Source organism: Danio rerio, chromosome 6 (genome assembly GCF_052040795.2).
Source record: "Danio rerio strain M-AB ecotype USA chromosome 6, GRCz13ab, whole genome shotgun sequence".
Lineage (NCBI taxonomy): Eukaryota > Metazoa > Chordata > Actinopteri > Cypriniformes > Danionidae > Danio > Danio rerio.
Genome location: NC_141026.1, coordinates 18,858,976 through 18,877,090, shown reverse-complemented (window position 1 = coordinate 18,877,090; position 18,115 = coordinate 18,858,976). Strand labels below are relative to the sequence as shown.

Below are 18,115 nucleotides of genomic sequence, written 5' to 3'. Positions count from 1 at the left end.
GCTATACTTGATGCTATACTTTAAGTTTAACTATAGGTGGGTCACGGCTAGATAAGATCAATAGCCATAATTACTCAAAGCATACTCTCCTTTTAAAAATCATGCGACCATCATCTCACAATGTTTAATAATAATCTTATTTTTATTAAAACGAGTGATTTAGCAATGCCGCGCCACTGACAAGCCAACTGCAGATCAAACAAAGCAACTATCGCGGCAACCTTTTTCTGAATTTCAGCTGTTCTTTTTTGCATTTGATTATTATGCGTTCAATGTTAAAAAAATCAATAATGAATAGAGTGTATCCTGCGTTTGTGCGTTTTATCACTGAAGCTGCCCTTTTTCAAAACTAAAAGTTGCTTTGTCTCTCTGGCAATATTTCAGCTTTATCTAATCAAAAGTTAATTTAGATGAGCCAATATTCAAAAATTGCAGTAAAGTAACTGTGACGTGCGGCCACACATCGAATCTGAGGTCTGTTCTCATCTCTCTCTCGCTGTCATCCAGACATTGATACGTAGACACCACACAAGTCATGTCGCAAAACTGAGGCTGGTACCAGCTGACAGGTAGAATAGCTGAAGCCTTTGCGAAATCTGTCAAATACAGCACTGAAATGAACAGGCATAAATGTCTTTGACCCAAAAAGTCTATCAGTAGGATATCTGTAAAAACGCAATCAGAGCCAATGTTATGTAGAAATTGTGTAGCCTAATAATTATATTAATTTTAATAAAAAAGAAAATCAAAATAAATAATTCATTGCATTTTTCGTTTGCTAAAAAATATACAAAGGGTGGCTAGTTTGTATTAATGTGTTGTAATATTAATTAAATGTGTTTAGCCTATTTAAGCTTAACGGTTATATATACTGCCAATAGGCAAGCCATTCAAAAAATATTATTTTATTGTGTACTGGGTTAGAATTAGGGATGCTCAAAATAATCGATTAACCGTTAACCGAAAGGGTGCGTTTGTGACCGATTAATGCTATCAGTTAAACTATTAAAATTATTATTTTATATATTTTTAGTTTGGCTGCATAAGCGGCCGATTGAATGCGCCTTTGTGTTAAGAGGGGCATCTTTTGCACGCGGCTCATCCCAGAGCAGCAGTTTGTGTTGTCAAGACAACTACAGAGAACTTTTAAAGAGCTTGGTTTCCGCTACATTCATTCTTCCATGGCGGGGACCAAAATGCATCCCGCCACGGCTACATTACCCATTCAAAACATTCAGTTATTGTTGTTGTTGTTTTTAATAGCGGATTATAATCACAACAAAACGTATTAAAAGGTAAGTGGATTATAACAGCCCAAACTTTTTTGTAACCATATAGTGCTGTGCGCTATTGTTTAATCCTTTGGGGTTACGTGCTGACTGACTGAATGACTGACAGGTGCGCGATGCGTGAGGCCAGCAAACACGCAGAAGCTTTCAGTTAAGATGAACAGTTTCTATAGTTATACTTTATTTATAGATAAAGTATGACTCTACATATAATCACTCTATCTTGCTGGCGTTTATGGCCGTTTCGCTTTACTTCAGGACGCATTAACACCGCTCTGAAGGTCTAATCGCTGTTTTAAGTTATCCAGAGCTGTATGAATGTACAAATCTTGAATATCATAATATTATTAAATATTACAATTTTATCAACATAGACAGCAACACTTTTGCACAATTGATACCCAGCTGATTCAGTCGTTTCATAAGAGGACCGCGCTTCTTCTCTTCTTTTTTCCTTGTCAACATAAAGGCAGTGAGGTGCGCCTCGCGTTTTTGGAATGAAAAAAGCACGTTAGCTGTGCTTGGCCACTTGTTCAACTGCAAGACATACTTAACTTGCGAGACGATAATGTATAACCCGTGCCTACAGACACATTTGCCAAAGAAGCAAAATGGAAGAAGAATATTGCTTCAAACAGACGTGTTGATGCCAAAAAAAGCGCTGATGTTGACCTGGATCTGCATCATAAACGCAACAAATAGGCTTTACCTTTTATTTTACAGCATATAAAGCATGTATGCACATTAATGCAATATCATATTTAAACAAAAAACTGTTTACAAAAAGTCAACATATGCGCGCGTTGTTGTTGTCTTTTCATCACGCAGCGCGCGCACTTGAGCCGCGATGGAGAGAAAGGAAACCATAGCAAGACATAATCTTTAAAATAATGATTTCTATTAAAAATGTAAAAAGGTTTTGTGATTATAATAATAACAGCGGGGCATTAACTAAATGCATATTTTCCGTGGAGCGAGCGATTTGAGGAAGTCAGCTATTTTATTTGACGGAAGACAAAAATATGATTGGAAAAAAATCAGTCAGTGTTTTCGATTAGTAATATAAATTACTTATTTAAGTGCAAAATAATTTAGGGCAGTCCTATTTATTTTATTCATTTTATTTAGATTATTCTGTTCTTCTGTGCTAAACACTGCAGGTACGTGAAAATGCTCTGTTGTATTGTTCTATTATTAATATGCTAGCATATAAAAATAAATTAGTATTTTATGCAATATTTAAAGTGTCAGACACAAAATAGACATGTCAATTTGTTTAATATAAAATTAATAGTAATCTGACCAGTTAACCGTTAATAACCGATTATTGAGCGGCAGTTGTCGGTTAGCAAAATTAACCAAAATGAGCATCCCTAGTTAGAATGTATATTTTACATGAAAAACTATATGTAGCATGTCTCGCTGTCATTTAAAACATGCAATTCATAACACACCAGAGCTGTAGGCCTACACTTACAGGGCGATGTTGGTCAATAGTCATACTGCGCACCACGTTATTGAGCTCAAATATCTCTGAGGGAGATTATGTGACCCGATAGCCATTATTAACTTGAGAGATTTTAAAAATAAAAGGCCTTTTTAAAAAAGGAACAACACACAAATCGGCAACAAGTAAAACTGGTCCCTTGGAGTTCAGCACTTGTCATCTTGCCAGTGTATGCTGCGTGGTGTGTATAGCGCCCTTATGCAGCGCATGTCAACTGCCACTGGTGAGAGAGAGCGTGCCCGTGAGAGCTCAGTGCAAGTATCGATATAATCACAAGCAAAATCATATCATTATAAATATTCTATTAACAATACTTATCAAAATATTTATACACTTACATGGTATTTATTGAGATTGTGTGATCTGTATAGGCTGTCTGATCTTTACAGAAGCTGTAAACTGAGACGGGCGCAGTGACCGCAGTAATGTTCAGCTCTGATGAGGTGCTTTTATTTACCCTGTAGTCTTTAGATTTTTTACATAATGTTCCATTACTTAAAATTTCTTTCGTTTTTTTTATTTATAGTTTATATTAACATGAGTGCTAGCTTGTTTTGCTGTGATCATTATGCAAGGATCATATTTCATGTTCGGTTTATTCTTCAGTAGCCGATAGATTCATTAATAATGTATTTTTAAAAGGATTGTTTATAAGGACTAAGCTATAAATATATAATACATTAGGCTAATTATTAAGACAATGGTCAGGTAGGATAACAAATCACATCCATGTAGTAAATTACTGTTGAGTGGGATCTGTGCGTGGTATCTGCCTTTTTATGTACGATATGAGTATGAGTATTTTAAGTGTCGCCCCGATACTGGTATTGGAATCGGTGCATCCCTAGTGATTATAAATACACTGTTTGACCAATTCATGCGTGATGTATCAATTCATAGATTCAGCATTTCCATAATTTGGTGGAAGTGAGATCATATCTTAAGTAAAACATAGGGCCCTATCATACACCCGGCGCAATGCAGCGCAAGGCGCGGCGCAAATGTTATTTGCTAGTTTCACCTTGACGCAAGTGTTGTTTTGCTGTTTTGCACCACGTTGTTTAAATAGCAAATGCATTTGCACTTATATGTGCGCCCATAGGCGTTCTGGTCTGAATAGGAAAGTGTTCTGAGGCGCACTGCTGGCACGTTGCTATTTTGAGAAACTATAATAGATTTTTCATTAGACCAAAACAAACCCGGTCTAAACTCCAGCACAGAGTTGCGCCTCGCTTACAGACTGCTTAATAGCCTACACACAAGATGTAGAGCAATACGCAAATATCTTTACATATGAAAAAATTTAAATATTAAGCATATATATAGGATATAATAAGAATATAAATATAGGAAATAAGTATAAAGGATTAAAATATTACAAATCATGTTATTTTCTAGCATAAATAAATATGAAAAATCACTGCTTTTATTTCTTCTTCATCTCGGGAGGCTTTTTCAGTTCATTCATAACAATTTGCTTTTGTATAATGTTATTATTATTAGCAGTATTATTTATTATCTCCATATTTATATTTGTTTTATTAAAAACAAGCTTAGATTTGCCCACCTGCAGGTTTTAGACCATATGGGGCACAGCATGTGTATTAGGATATAACTCAGGTTTTTAAGCACACTTTGTTGTTATTGTTCATTTATTCGTTTGCTAGAAATTAGAACTGAATTTAGAAATAGTTTTGAAACGAATATTTGCGCTTAACAAACAAAATTAATTATTTATAGGCTAATTAATGTGTGTGCATAAAGGTTTCCCTATCTAAGAGCGAAAGTGAAAGTAGATCGATTATCTCTCATTCTCACGCAGTAAATGCTCTGTTTAACAGTTTTCTGTTAAAAAAAACTTTTAACTGTTTGCTTGTAAAATGCTGAGTTTTTCCACTTAGACTTACTTTACATCCTGTAAATAGCGAATGCGCTTATGGCACGACGCAGCTGGCTCTTAAAGGGAATGGGAGATGAGACTCTGATTGGTTTATTCTTAAAACACATCTATAACTCAATAAGAAAATAAACTCAAACCTTTTAGACCATGCGCCACGGCGCAAAGCAGATTTTTCTGTCCTTAAATTAGCAAAGATGCATTCTGACACACCCTGAAAGCGTTTGCACCCTGGGTTTTGCGCTCTGCGCATGGACTGTCAAAATAGAGCCCATAGAGTTTGTGTAAACTGTGCAACTGACCACCGTTTTCAGGCCGACTCGGGTAAGGTTCCGCACCATTTGAATCACATCCAGATTAATTTAAATCTGAGGCAACAAACTAAATCGAAAGCCACACCGCTAAACTATTTACATAACAAATGACTTCAGGCTATAAATCATAAATGGATTTTTTTACACAACTACTAACACATGTTAACACATTAGTGATAATTATTTTACCAATAATTCTCCTGAGTTTGCACTGAAGTAACTGAAATGCCAACAGGACTTGTCTGTAAAAGCACCTCTCTAACATGTATCTGCTTAAGCCCTCCACAGTTTTTTTTAGATTCTTAGCATCTGATGACATGATGCACTAAACATACTAATCATAACAGTGTGATCGTACAGAACAGGGAACAGCCAATGCTGATCACATCTGTTATCGTTTGCATCAAAGGGTAAAAGGGCGTTCATATATTTTTAATTATTATTCAGTGATTTCTCTGCATACCACTAGAAGGAAACCCGCGTACAACACTTTGAGAACCACTGGTATAGATGGGTGGTTAGGCCTTGTCTGTGTCAGGTTTTTCCTTTTTTCAGGTATTGGAGAGCAGGCAAAAGAGGGAGACTCACAAGAGCATCGGTGGAGATTTCTCTAAAAAATGCTGGAGAACAGCAGTTGGGGTTTTGTTGGGGCTGTCTTTGTTTATTTGCAGATTGGAGTGGAGCAGAAGAAGGAGAACGGTGGAGATATACTTGAAGACCTGGAGCTCATGAAGCAGGTAGTGCTGCTTGAACAGACTAAACAATGGAGTTAGTTTCAAAAGAAATGTATTAAAATTAGTTAAAGACCTGATATCTTTCTCTTTGACAGGTTGGCATGGAGCATGTGAAGGAACAGGGAAACACACTGTAATGACAAGTGCATCGTAATAAATTAGGTACAGCCTTAAACTTTAAGTTGAGTCAACTGAACTTTATAAAACATTTTAAACTTATACAATTACATTTTTACAGAGTAAGTGTCACAGAAGGGACGACATTCAGTTCAGTAATATAACAGGACGTCAGGTGAGTATAAGCAGGTGAGTTTATTGATGCAGATAATAAGTCCATTAACCTGAATTGGATATTTGATTATGCAGGCTTGGAGACTGGAGACGGATACCACAGACAGCAAACAGGATGAAGACTAAACGAGGAACCAGGAGACACCTCACTAGGAGAGACACTGGAACTCACAGGAGATGTGCTTGTGGTGCTTCAGTGAGTGGAAAACCTGGTCTTAATGGGGCAGTAAGTGGTTGTCAGATATTTCCTTCAGATAGACAGAAATAGATACAATATTTTTGTTTGTATGCTTCATTTGTATATCGCTATCTAACTTAACATTTGCAGATTGTTATTTGTTATATGATCGGATAAATTGATCTGTTCTAATGTATTTGTATGCTGTCAGAGTTACCACATTGAATATTACTGCACGTCTGTTGTCAGATAGATTGTCTGGCTGTTGTATTATTTATTAGTAATTTATGCTGTTGGCCTGTTCAACATTTGTAGCTTTTGATTGTTTTTTGTTTTATTTACAGTTTTACTAATTATTGTAGCACATTTATCTCTTCTAAGTTTATAGATTGTCATCTAGTAGAGTATTTACTTATAGGTGTGAAATATTATTTGTTAGTTTTAGAACAGAACCAGACTGGAGACAATGGTAGATGAAACTTCCAAAGAATGGTATTAGATTAATGAATGACTTGACATCTTTCTATTGTATTTTACAGATCAGATGGCACCACATGGAGAAAAGAAGGAATCACACACCTCAGCAACGACTGAATGGTCAGGAATTTAATTTTTTTTTAAATTAGGTGGACGTGTGAATCGATGGACGTCCTTCCAAGATGAAGGAGTGCTGGTTGTTGTAGATAGTAATTAGGCCTTGTCTTTGTCAGGTTTTTCTTTTTCAGGTAACGGAGAGAGAGCAGGCAGAAGAGGGAGACTCACAAGAGCATCAGTGGAGCTATCAGGAGCTTAAGTTTGATTACTTTATTTTGGATTATGAAAGAAAAATTCTCCAACAAGAGTGATTATGCTGCTTCCTGATGGTGAAAGTGATTATACTCATGGCAAGTATTATTTGACAGTTTGGTCATTTGTTTCACTAAGGGCCTACTCACACTATGCCATCCGTACCGTGCCCAGGCCCGTTTCCCGGATCGTTTGAGAAGTGTGAGTGCGCTGAATCAGGCTCAAGCACGGTTCACTTGGCCGGCCCTGGCCCGGTTGGAAGAGGTGGGTCTGAGTGCGGTTCACTTGGGCCCGAAACTGAAAGCGACACGTGACTTTTAAGGGACTGTTTCATATGGATTTATTAATCATTCTTACTGTTCATTGAACGCAAACTGCCGTAGTTTATTGAATACGCAAACTTCTCAATGCACGACAGCTGAATTTGCGGTTAGTAAATAACCGATTGTGTTCTATTTGGGACACTACATTCATATACTATGCTGTTGAGTGTGTAAGTGCATAAGTACATAGTGTATAAGTTCATAGTGTATAGCGTGCCATTTGGGACGCAGCTTTTGTCATTTGTAGGTTGGAGTGGAGCAGAAGTAGAAGAGTCACAGGAACAGTGGAAATATACTTGAAAATCTGGAGCTCAGGAAACAGGTAGAACTGCTTGAACAGACTAAACAATGGAGTTTGTTTCCAAAGAAATATATTGAGATTAAAGACCTGATATCTTTCTCTTTGACAGGTTGGCATGGAGCATGTGGAGAAACAGCGAACCACACATCAGTATTGACAAGTACATCGTAATAAATTAGGTAGACTTACATTTTTAGTTGAATCAAATTAACTTAATAAAACATTTTTAAATTATATACTTTAATTTGTAAAGACTAAGTGATGATTGGGTGTTTCCTTCAGATACAGTAAATAGTTAGATAGATGTCTTGTCTGCCGCAGGTGTTTCTTTTTCAGGTAATGGACACACAACAAACAGAAGAAGGAGACTCACAAGAGCATCAGTGGAGATTTATCTGAAGAACGCTGGAGAGCAGCTTGTGCATTGCTGGAGTTCAGCAAGCATGTAGAGCTCTGTTAGTCGTGTCTTTGTCTTTTACAGACTGGAGTGGAGCATGTGGAGACCAATAGGAATCACACACCTCAGTGGTGACTGGACACTGATGGTCAAGAATATCCTTTTAATGCAGAAGTATGGGTGCATGGATAGATGTCCTTCCAAGTGGAAGGGGGTGGTGGTGGGCATAGATTGTTAAATAGATGTTTTGTCTGTGGCTGTTATTTACATTGTAGATAATGAATTCTCAACAGGCGGAAGAGAGACACTCACAAGAGCATAAGTATTATAAATAATTTTTGATACATTTTGAAATATAAGTTGTATGTACCTATGATATATTTGTATGGGGGAGACCGGGGATAGTTGTACTTCTATTATATTTCTCTATATATCTTTGAGATCTTGAGTTACAAGTGTCTGCTATTAAATGGCCAAATAAGTAATTTTTGCAGCGTAAACAGTAAATGTGAAACTTTTTAGTTTCAGGGCGTACTCACACTATGCTATCAGTACCGTGCCCAGGCCCATATCGTTTGAGAAGTGTGAGTGCTCCGAATCTGGCTCAGGTGCGGTTCACTTGGCCGGCCCTTGCCTGGTTGAAAGAGGTGTGCCAGCGCGCGATTCACTTGGGCTGGAAACTGAAGACGAGACGTGACATTTAAGGAACTGTTTTATATGGATTTATTAATCATTCATACTGTTCAATGAATGCAAACTGTCGTAGATTATTAAAGACGCAAACACCTCACTGCATGACAGCTGCATCTGTAGCAAACCTCTTAATTCCTGCAGCGCGATGACTTTATAATTGTTTATGAGCGTCAAAAGTGGCTGATCTGTTCAGCGAAATAATTAACTGCGTGTCACCCCTTCCACCCCTACCTCTCCAGCTTTCCCTTCATAGGGTGGCACGGTGGCCCAGTGGGTAGCAATGCAGCCTCACAGCAAGAGCGTCACCGGTTCTAGTCCTTTAACAGGCTGACTGTCATTTCTGTGCATAGTTTGCATGTTCTTCCCGTGCTCGCATGGGTTTTCCCTGGGTTCTCCGGTTTCCTCCCACATTCCAAAAACATGTACTACAAGTGAATTGATCAATCTAAATTTAGCACTACAGTCAAACTCTCATTCAGCAGCATATCTCTTCATAGCATTTATTTTAGTCATCAGCTCATATCATGGGGGGAGTTGTCGAGATCTACCTGAGGCAAACGGGAGGGAGCCCAGGGCTCAAGGACCTTTTGAGCTCAGGTCTCTCTCCCGGGACAGCATGCTAAACTTGCTTATAATCAGTCATCAGCTAAGTGTGAACTCTTGAAAACGATATAACTAAAGAAATTTCCACTGTGCTGAGTGAGAGCGCTTCTTACTGAACTGTGCATCATTGATGACGTAAGCATGCTCAGTCCCAAATGCGATGTGAGTGCGGGCCGTCAGGTGAGACGGGAGGGGGGACAAATGTGCTTCGGCCCGGTTCAAGGCAACTGTAAATAGTGTGAGTAAGCCCTCAAACAGGAGGAGTGAAATGTTACAATTCAGCCCACAGTCTGGGTTAGTTGTAACATCATAAAATGAGAATTATGACATAAAATGGATTTGAAAGCTTTTTATTCAGCATTGAGCTTTCAGTATAGTTTGTGTGTCTCTGTGTTACAAAGCTGAATGAAATGTGCAAATGTGCATCAGCTTCAACAATTGAACACTATTTGTGTTTGCAGGCTTCATGAGCCCACAGAGGTCAAACACTGAACTCAAACTACTTTTGACTTTCTCTTTTATAAGCTATAGCAATACTGAAATTAAATCATATAAATACAGTTTTAAATCTGCTTGGGGTTGGTGGTAACATTTCACTGATGTGACTAGCAAGTTACTAGCTTTTGTTGTTTCAACTGACCCAGCATTATGTGGCCATGAATCTGTTCTCCTACAGCTAACAGCTAAAACATTATCACCAACAATGTGGATTAAGTATATCCACAATCAGACACACAGATTACATGGGTTTAACTACAAATCAGGGAATGATATCTTAAAAATAATTAATTAGCTAATCTTAGCTGAAGTGTAGTTTTTCTGTTTAATATCTGCTGTGTCTGTCACAGGACTTTTTCATATGTGGTATGAGGACTAAAATGAGCATGTGTGAAGTGAATCAGCTGATTTGTAACTAGTTCCTTGTTGTAGAGATTGTAAGTGTTACAACTATCCCCGCTCTCTCCAAATCTAAGGGCTTTTTTTTGACGGTCCATGTGCAGAGCGCAAATTGCAGGGCGCAAACGCTTTCAGGGCGTGTCAGAACGCATTTTTGCTAATTTAAAGACGAGAAAATCCGCTTTGCGCCATGGCGCATGGTCTAAAAGGGTTGAGTTTATTTTCTTAATGAGTTATTGGTGTGTTTTGAGAATAAACCAATTAGAGTCTCATCTCCCATTCCCTTTAACAGCCAGCCGCGTCGCGCCATAAGCGCATTCGCTATTTACAGGACGTATAGTAAGTCTAAGTGGAAAAACTGAGCATTTCACTAGCAAACAGTTAACAGTTTTTTTTACAGAAAACTGTTAAACAGAGCATCTACTGCATGAGAATGAGAGATAATCGATCTACTTTCACTTTCGCTCTTGGATAGGGAAATCTTTACGCACAGACATCAATTAGTCTATAAATAATTAATTACGTTTGTTAAGCGCAAATATTCGTTTCAAAACTATTTCTAAATTCCGTTCTAATTTCCAGCAAACGAATAAATGAACAATAATAACGAAGTGTGTTAGAAAACCTGAGTTATATCCTAATACACATGCTGTGCCCCATATGGTCTAAAACCTGACAGGTGGGCAAATCTAAGCTTGTATTTCATAAAACAAATATAAATATGGAGATAATAAATAATACTGCTAATAATAATAACATTATACAAAAGCAAATTGTTATAAATTAACTGAAAAAGCCCTCTGAGATGAAGAAGACATAAAAGCAGTGATTTTTCATATTTATGTAGGCTAGAAAATAATATGTTTTGTAATATTTTAATCCTTTATATTTATATCCTATATCTATTCTTATTATATTCTATATCCCTAATATTTAATTTTTTTCATATGTAAAGATTTGCCTATTGCTCTCTTGTGCGTATTAAGCAGTGTGTAAGCGAGGTGCAACTCTGCGCTGGAGTTTAGACCGGGTTTGTTTTGGTCTAATTAAAAATCTATTTTTGTTTCGCAAAATAGCAGTGCGCCTGAGAACGCCTTCCTTTTTAGACCAGAACGCCTATGGAAGCACATATGAGCGCAAATGCATTTGCTATTTAAACAGCGTAGCGCAATGCCTCAAAACCACTCTTGCGCCAAGCTGAAACTAGCAACAGACTATTGCACCGCGCCTTGCACCACATTGCGCCGGGTGTATGATAGGGCCCTAAACATTAACTTGTATTTGAAATATAACGTTCACTATTACAATTTAAATTAGAGATTAGATCTGCTTACAGCGCGTCATTTACAGTATGTGTTTCAGAAAAGTGAGTGATTATAAATACCCTGAAGAAAATTCATAAGTGATTTATCAATTCATAAATGCAGCATTTCCATGATTTGGTGGAATTGAGATCATATCATAAGTAAACCGTGGAGTTTGTGTAAACTGTGCATCCGACCACCGTTTTCAGGTCGACTTGGGTAAGGTTTGCAGGTGCTCCGTCTGTGCACAAACTTCCATTTTGTGTTTTTTCAAGGTTCAAACATGGTAAAATTGGCTTTAGTCTGTTCTTCGACCTGCACCATTTAACAAACTAAATCAAAAGCCACACCGCTAGGCTATTTACAAAACAAATATATATCGAAATATGTATCGGCTATACATCGAAAACACACATGATTTTACACAACTATGAACACTTTAACACGTTTGTGATAATTATTTCACCAATGATGCAGCTTGTAGAAACTCCTGAGTTTGCAGTAACTGAAAAGCACTTCACTAGTGCGTATCTGCTCGAGAGCTCCACAGTTTTTTTCAATCTTAGCATCTGATGACATGATGCACTAAACATACTAATAATAACAGTGTGATCATACAGTACAGGGAACAGCAAATGCTGATCACATCGGTGTTATCATACGCATCAAAGGGTAAAAGGGCGTTCATATATTTTTAATTATTATTCTGTGATTCCTCCGTGCACCACTAGAAGAAAGCCTGCGTACCACACTTTGAGAACCACTGGTATAGATAGATAGTTAGGCCTTGTCTGTGTCAGGTTTTTCCTTTTTCAGCTAATGGAGAGCAGGCAGAAGAGGGAGACTCAAAAGAGCATCGGTGGACATTTATCTAGAAAATGCTGGAGAACAGCAGGTAGGGCTCTGTCAGTACTGTCTATGGGTGCGTTCCAAATCACATACTTGTACACTATTCTATGCCATTTTGTAGTGTAAATGGTGTAAGTAGTGTGTGCACTAAAATATTCTCCTTTTTTTCTACTTTTTTGCCTTTATTAGATAGGACAGTAATGGGACAGGAAACGAAGTGGGAGAGAGAGAAGGGGGTAGGGTTGGGAAATGTCTTCGAGCTGGGATTTGAACTCGGGAAGCCCTATTGTGCTACTGCACCATATGTCAGCGCATTGACCACAAGGCTATTGCGCTGACAATATTCTTTTATTTTAAAAAGATTAAGTTCACTTTAAATTCACGGATGATGCTCTTATTTAACCGTTTAAAAAGAAGTGTGGACTGTGCACTTGGGGCTGTCTTTGTTTGTTTGCTGATTGGAGTGGAGCAGATGGAGACTCACAAGCGGAATGGTGGAGATATACTGCAAGACCGGGAGCTCAGGAAGCAGGTAGAACTGCTTGAACAGACTGAACAATGGAGTTTGTTTCCAAAAAAATGTATTGAGATTAAAGACCTGATATCTTTCTCTTTGACAGGTTGGCATGGAGCATGTGGAGAAACAGTGAACCACACATCAGTATTGACAAGTACATCGTAATAAATTAGGTAGACTTACATTTTTAGTTGAATCAAATTAACTTAATAAAACATTTTTAAATTATATACTTTAATTTGTAAAGACTAAGTGATGATTGGGTATTTCCTTCAGATACAGTAAATAGTTAGATAGATGTCTTGTTTGCAGCAGGTGTTTCTTTTTCAGGTAATGGACACACAAGAGACAGAAGGAGACTCACAAGAGCATCAGTGGAGATTTATCTGAAGAACGCTAGAGAGCAGCTTGTGCATTGCTGGAGTTCAGCAAGCATGTAGAGCTCTGTTAGTCGTGTCTTTGTCTTTTACAGACTGGAGTGGAGCATGTGGAGACAAATAGGAGTCACACACCTCAGTGGTGACTGGACACTGATGGTCAAGAATATCCTTTTAATGCAGAAGTATGGTTGCATGGATAGATGTCCTTCCAAGTGGAAGGGGGTGGTGGTGGGCATAGATTGTTAAATAGATGTTTTGTCTGTGGCTGTTATTTACATTGTAGATAATGAATCCTCAACAGGCGGAAGAGAGATACTCACGAAAGCATAAGTATTATAAATTATTTTTGATACATTTTGAAATATAAGTTGCATGTACATATAATATATTTGTATGGGGGAGACCGGGGATAGTTGTACTTCTATTATATTTCTCTATATATCTTTGAGATCTTGAGTTACAAGTGTCTGCTATTAAATGGCAATTAAGTTATTTTTGCAGCGCAAACAGTAAATATGAACACTTTTTAGTTTCAGGGTGTACTCACACTATGCTATCAGTACCGTGCCCAGGCCCATAACGTTTGAGAAGTGTGAGTGCTCCGAATCTGGCTCAGGTGCGGTACACTTTGGCGGCCCTGGCCTGGTTGGAAGAGGTGTGCCAGAGCGCGGTTTACTTGGGCTCGAAACTGAAGACGAGACGTGACTTTTAAGTAGGGTTGGGTACCGAAATCCGGTGCCATTATAGCACCGGTACCTAGGTAACCGGTACGTACCGGTATTAAATCAGCGTTTGAATTTCGGTGCCTAAGTTCGGTGCTGCGGCAAGGATGTTATGCCTGTTTCACACCGCAAGCGAAAGCAGTGCGTGAGCAGAGCGTGCGCAGCGCGTATGTCGAGCAGAAGCAGCACGCAGGCGTTTGCCTTTGACGCCTGTTTCACACCGCAAGCGAAAGCAGTGCGTGAGCAACGTGTATGGAGAGCAGAAGCAGCACGCAGCCGTTTGCCTTTCACACCAGCTGCGTCTGCAGCGCGCAGCTTTCCGGCAGCTGCTGCAAGATCAATATATCTCTATTTCTATCTCTATGTCTATTCTATCTAGTTATGAACAGCTCTCGGGTGGAATAACTTGAGTGAACATGAAACAAAGCCGAGTAAAACTTTCTTCCTCAGCTTCAGCTGCACAGCACAGCACAAAGTGAGCTCACATCATCCAGCATGCGTGTCGAACTACACTACCCACAATACACTTTGCTATGGACTACAACTCCCGTAAATAGCAAATCTTTAAGTGACCACTCCCCTCTCCTGCAACACTAGCGTGCAACTTAAGCAAAACTGATAGTAAAATAGTTTTACATTTGGTTTTGTAGTTCGGGCCTAAATAAATGTTTGTTGCAGTTTTTAATTGTTTTAAGATCATTTGAATGACTATATATAAATCAGTTGATATTACTAAAGCATTTATTGGGTAAAATTGCTACTTTTTACTGTCATTCAATGTGTCTTGGTCATTATCAATGCACAAAATAAACAATAAAAAATAGGACTTATTATGACTCCAGAATAATTATTTTTTAGGAAACAGTGCAAAAATTTTCAGAAACATTATTGTGAATGAATGGGAGGGCAAAATAAATTGACTTCAACTTTAGGCCTGTTAAAGTTTACAGGTGCAGCAATGTGCCTTGATGTACTTGAATGTTAGAAATATGTTCTCCCACACCAGTATAACGTTACTTGTCAAATAAATGAACAAGGAAGATTATTTTGAGTTTAAGTTATTTAATTATCTTGATTATGAAGACTGCAGAGTGATGCATGAAAACAAATCACTTGAAAAGTGCATGGCCCCTGCCCGCCCCCCACAGGTTAATAGTAAGTAGTCTAATGTAATTTCATAATGCAAATCTTTTTTTTTTTAAATTTTTTATTTGTAGTAGCAATAAACACAGTACAATGATTCCACTTAAGAGAAAACATTTCCCACTGCTTAACATTTTTCTTTTTCACAAACTCTAAAGTAACAGAACACAAAAAAAAAATATATATATAAAAAAAATAAATAAATAAAGGTTTCATCAAATACAATATATGAAAATAACAGTAAAAAGGTAACTTAAATAATATCAATACTAAATTTCCATAGGTCAGAGAGGGTCAAATTTTTATTTATTCATTCAACTTTAGGTTATTATCAACTGTGAATTACTAATTTAAAAAGAGGATTAAGAGGGGGAGTGCAATGGGTCGTAAATTGAAAAAATGTTTGTTATGTGGATGGGAATTAGATAGTAATAGTTTTATATTTCTATGAAGATTGGATGGAGCAATCATGGACCAGATGTTTCTAAATGTATTAATTTGGAGTCGAAGGGAGAATGTAATTTTTTCCATCACATAGATATTATATACTATCTCTAGCCATTCTTGGGTTGTTGGGGATTCAGGAAGTAACCAGTGTCTTGTAATTGCTTTTTTGGCTGCGATTATTAAAATATCAAGTAAGTATTTATCAGATTTACATATTTGGATATCAGAGCTTCCAAAATAAATAACTATAAATTGAAAGGGTAGTGTAATATTAAGTATGTTTTCTATTACTCCATGTACTTCTACCCAAAATTGTTTTATTACTGGACATTCCCAAAAAATGTGCCAGTGATTAGGTTCCTGAGACCCGCATAGTCTCCAGCACTTAGTGTTCTTTCCTGTGGTGTATGCTCTTTGTTTTGGCGTGATGAAAAATCTCATTAGACATTTCCATCCAAATTCTCTCCACATATGTGAATTAGTACATTTTGATGTAAATCTACATATGTCTAACCATTCTTCCACCGTAATAATGGAATTACTTTCCTTTTCCCATTTTTCTTTAACATATTCTGTTGAATGGGGTTTAATCGATCTAAATCCTTTATAAAGTTTTGAAATTATACCTTTACTCCCACTGCCTTTGTAGGCATCTATAAATATTTTCAGTATCGAGTCATCCAGATCTGTTTTAATTTTAATATTATTTCCAAAGTGGTTACGTAATTGAAGGTATCTATAAAAATCTGATTTATCCAGGTTATATTCTTTCTTCAGACTTTCAAAATCTTTCAAAAGGCCTTTCTCTGTGAGTGAGTAGAATGTTAATATTCCTTTAGAAATCCAGGATTTAAATCTATAGTCCATTTGATTTGGTTTGAATTCAGTGTCATAAGCACACCATTGAATTATTTGTAGTTTATCATTCAGTTTGTATTCTTCTTTTATAATGTTCCAAATTTTTAATTGGGCTTTAATCCATAAATTTTGCGTTTTTTCTATGTATCCCCCCAGGTTTTTATGTGCCAATATAGCTTGTAATGGGGGATCATTCATTAGTGTAATTTCAATGTCTTTCCATTTTGCTTGATATGTTGGGTTACATAGGTTAACCAGATATTTAGTCTGGGCTGCATAAAAGTAATCCTTAAAGTAGGGTAAAGCCATTCCTCCTTGTTCCTTTGGAAGTTCTACTGTTTTTAATTTAATCCTTGTTTTTTTCCCCTGCCAAATGAATCTAGAAATGGTCTTGTTAAATTCTGACCAATGTGTTTGGGGTATTTCTGTTGGGAGAGCTTGGAATAAATAGAGGTATCGAGGAAGGACATTCACTCTTATTGCGTCAATTCTCTGGCTAAAGCTCAAGAAAGAAACGGCATTCCATCTGTGTATATCATTTTTTATATTTATTAGTAGAGTATCATAATTTACTTTTGCCAATGTTGAAATCTCTTTTGTTAAATGAATTCCTAAGTATTTCAGTGATTTCTGATCCCATTTCATATTAAATTTGTCTTTTATAGTTACTGGGGGTGTATATTTAAAAGATAGGGTCTGTGTTTTTTGTATATTTAATTTATAACCTGCATAGGAACCAAATTTCTCCAGTAAAGTCATTAGTTCAGGAAGTGAGGTTGTGGGTGTGCTTAAATAAATCAAAATATCATCTGCATACAATGCCAGCTTGTGAATATCTCCATTTATGTTTATACCTTTAATATTTTTAGTTTGTCTTATCCATTGTGCCAAAGGTTCTATATATAGAGCAAATAACAATGGTGAGATTGGGCATCCTTGTCTTGTCCCACGTTGTAATGTTATGGTGTCTGTGAGGTATCCATTTATTTTTATCCGGGCTACTGGTTTATTGTAAATTGTACGAATGCCTTTTATAAAGTTTTCATGTATGCCAAATCTTTCAAGAGCTTTATATAAAAAAGACCAATTTACAGAGTCAAAAGCCTTCTCCGCGTCAAGACTGATTAAAAGAGCCTCCATTTTGTTCTGATATATATGATTTAGTATATGTAAGGATCTTCTAATATTATCATAAGTTTGTCTTTGCGAGATAAAACCTGTCTGATCTTTATGTATTAGCTGCGGAAGAATCTTTTCCAGTCTTTTGGCGAGAATGCCTGTGTATATTTTATAATCAACATTTAAGATCGAGATTGGCCTATATGAACCGCATTCTAATTTATCTTTCCCCTCCTTTGGTAAAACAGAGATTACTGCTTCATTCCATGATGGGAGCATCTTACCCTCTTTTATAGTGATATTGCTCGCTTGGAGTAGGCTTGGAGTTAAGTTTGATCGAAAAGTTTTATACCATTCTGATGAAAACCCGTCGGGGCCAGGTGACTCATTTGATTTAAGATTAGAAATAGCGTTGACTAATTCAGTTTCAGTTATTTCAGCAGTTAATATTTTATTTTGTTCTTCTGTTACAACTGGTAGGTTGATAGAATTGAGAAATTGTTCTATTTGTTGGGCGTTCTTTAAATGTGGCTGAGTATACAAGAGCTTGTAATAGTTTTTAAAAG

The 18,115-nt window shown here is 37.1% G+C and overlaps 2 protein-coding genes and 2 long non-coding RNA genes across 13 annotated transcripts in view; 2 read left to right on the top strand and 2 right to left on the bottom strand.

Moving 5' to 3' along the window:
• Positions 1-18,115, bottom strand: part of LOC137488043 (serine/threonine-protein kinase pim-3-like) — a 74,078-nt gene that overhangs the window by 19,096 nt on the left and 36,867 nt on the right. The window lies entirely within an intron of this gene.
• The window catches only part of LOC147843474 (uncharacterized), a 388,615-nt gene that overhangs the window by 345,638 nt on the left and 24,862 nt on the right, over positions 1-18,115 (bottom strand). The gene's annotated exons all lie outside the window — the stretch shown is intronic.
• Positions 3,632-10,793, top strand: LOC101884559 (uncharacterized). Of its 3 annotated transcripts, XR_015493517.1 has the most exons (10): positions 3,632-5,605; positions 5,686-5,744; positions 5,837-5,903; positions 5,980-6,033; positions 6,108-6,258; positions 6,750-6,807; positions 6,921-7,094; positions 7,551-7,641; positions 7,730-7,799; positions 7,942-10,793. It is a non-coding gene; the product is annotated as an uncharacterized LOC101884559 (long non-coding RNA). The 3 variants fall into 3 exon arrangements; XR_015493515.1 differs by lacking the exon at positions 3,632-5,605 and having other exon boundaries at positions 5,620-5,744; positions 6,108-6,228; positions 7,924-8,803; XR_015493516.1 differs by lacking the exon at positions 3,632-5,605 and having other exon boundaries at positions 5,620-5,744; positions 7,532-7,641; positions 7,924-8,168.
• Positions 11,291-14,812, top strand: LOC147843475 (uncharacterized). Of its 8 annotated transcripts, none has more exons than XR_015493531.1 (4): positions 11,291-12,409; positions 12,778-12,895; positions 12,984-13,053; positions 13,178-14,812. It is a non-coding gene; the product is annotated as an uncharacterized LOC147843475 (long non-coding RNA). The 8 variants fall into 8 exon arrangements; XR_015493530.1 differs by having other exon boundaries at positions 11,470-12,409; positions 13,211-14,812; XR_015493533.1 differs by having other exon boundaries at positions 11,470-12,409; positions 13,196-14,812.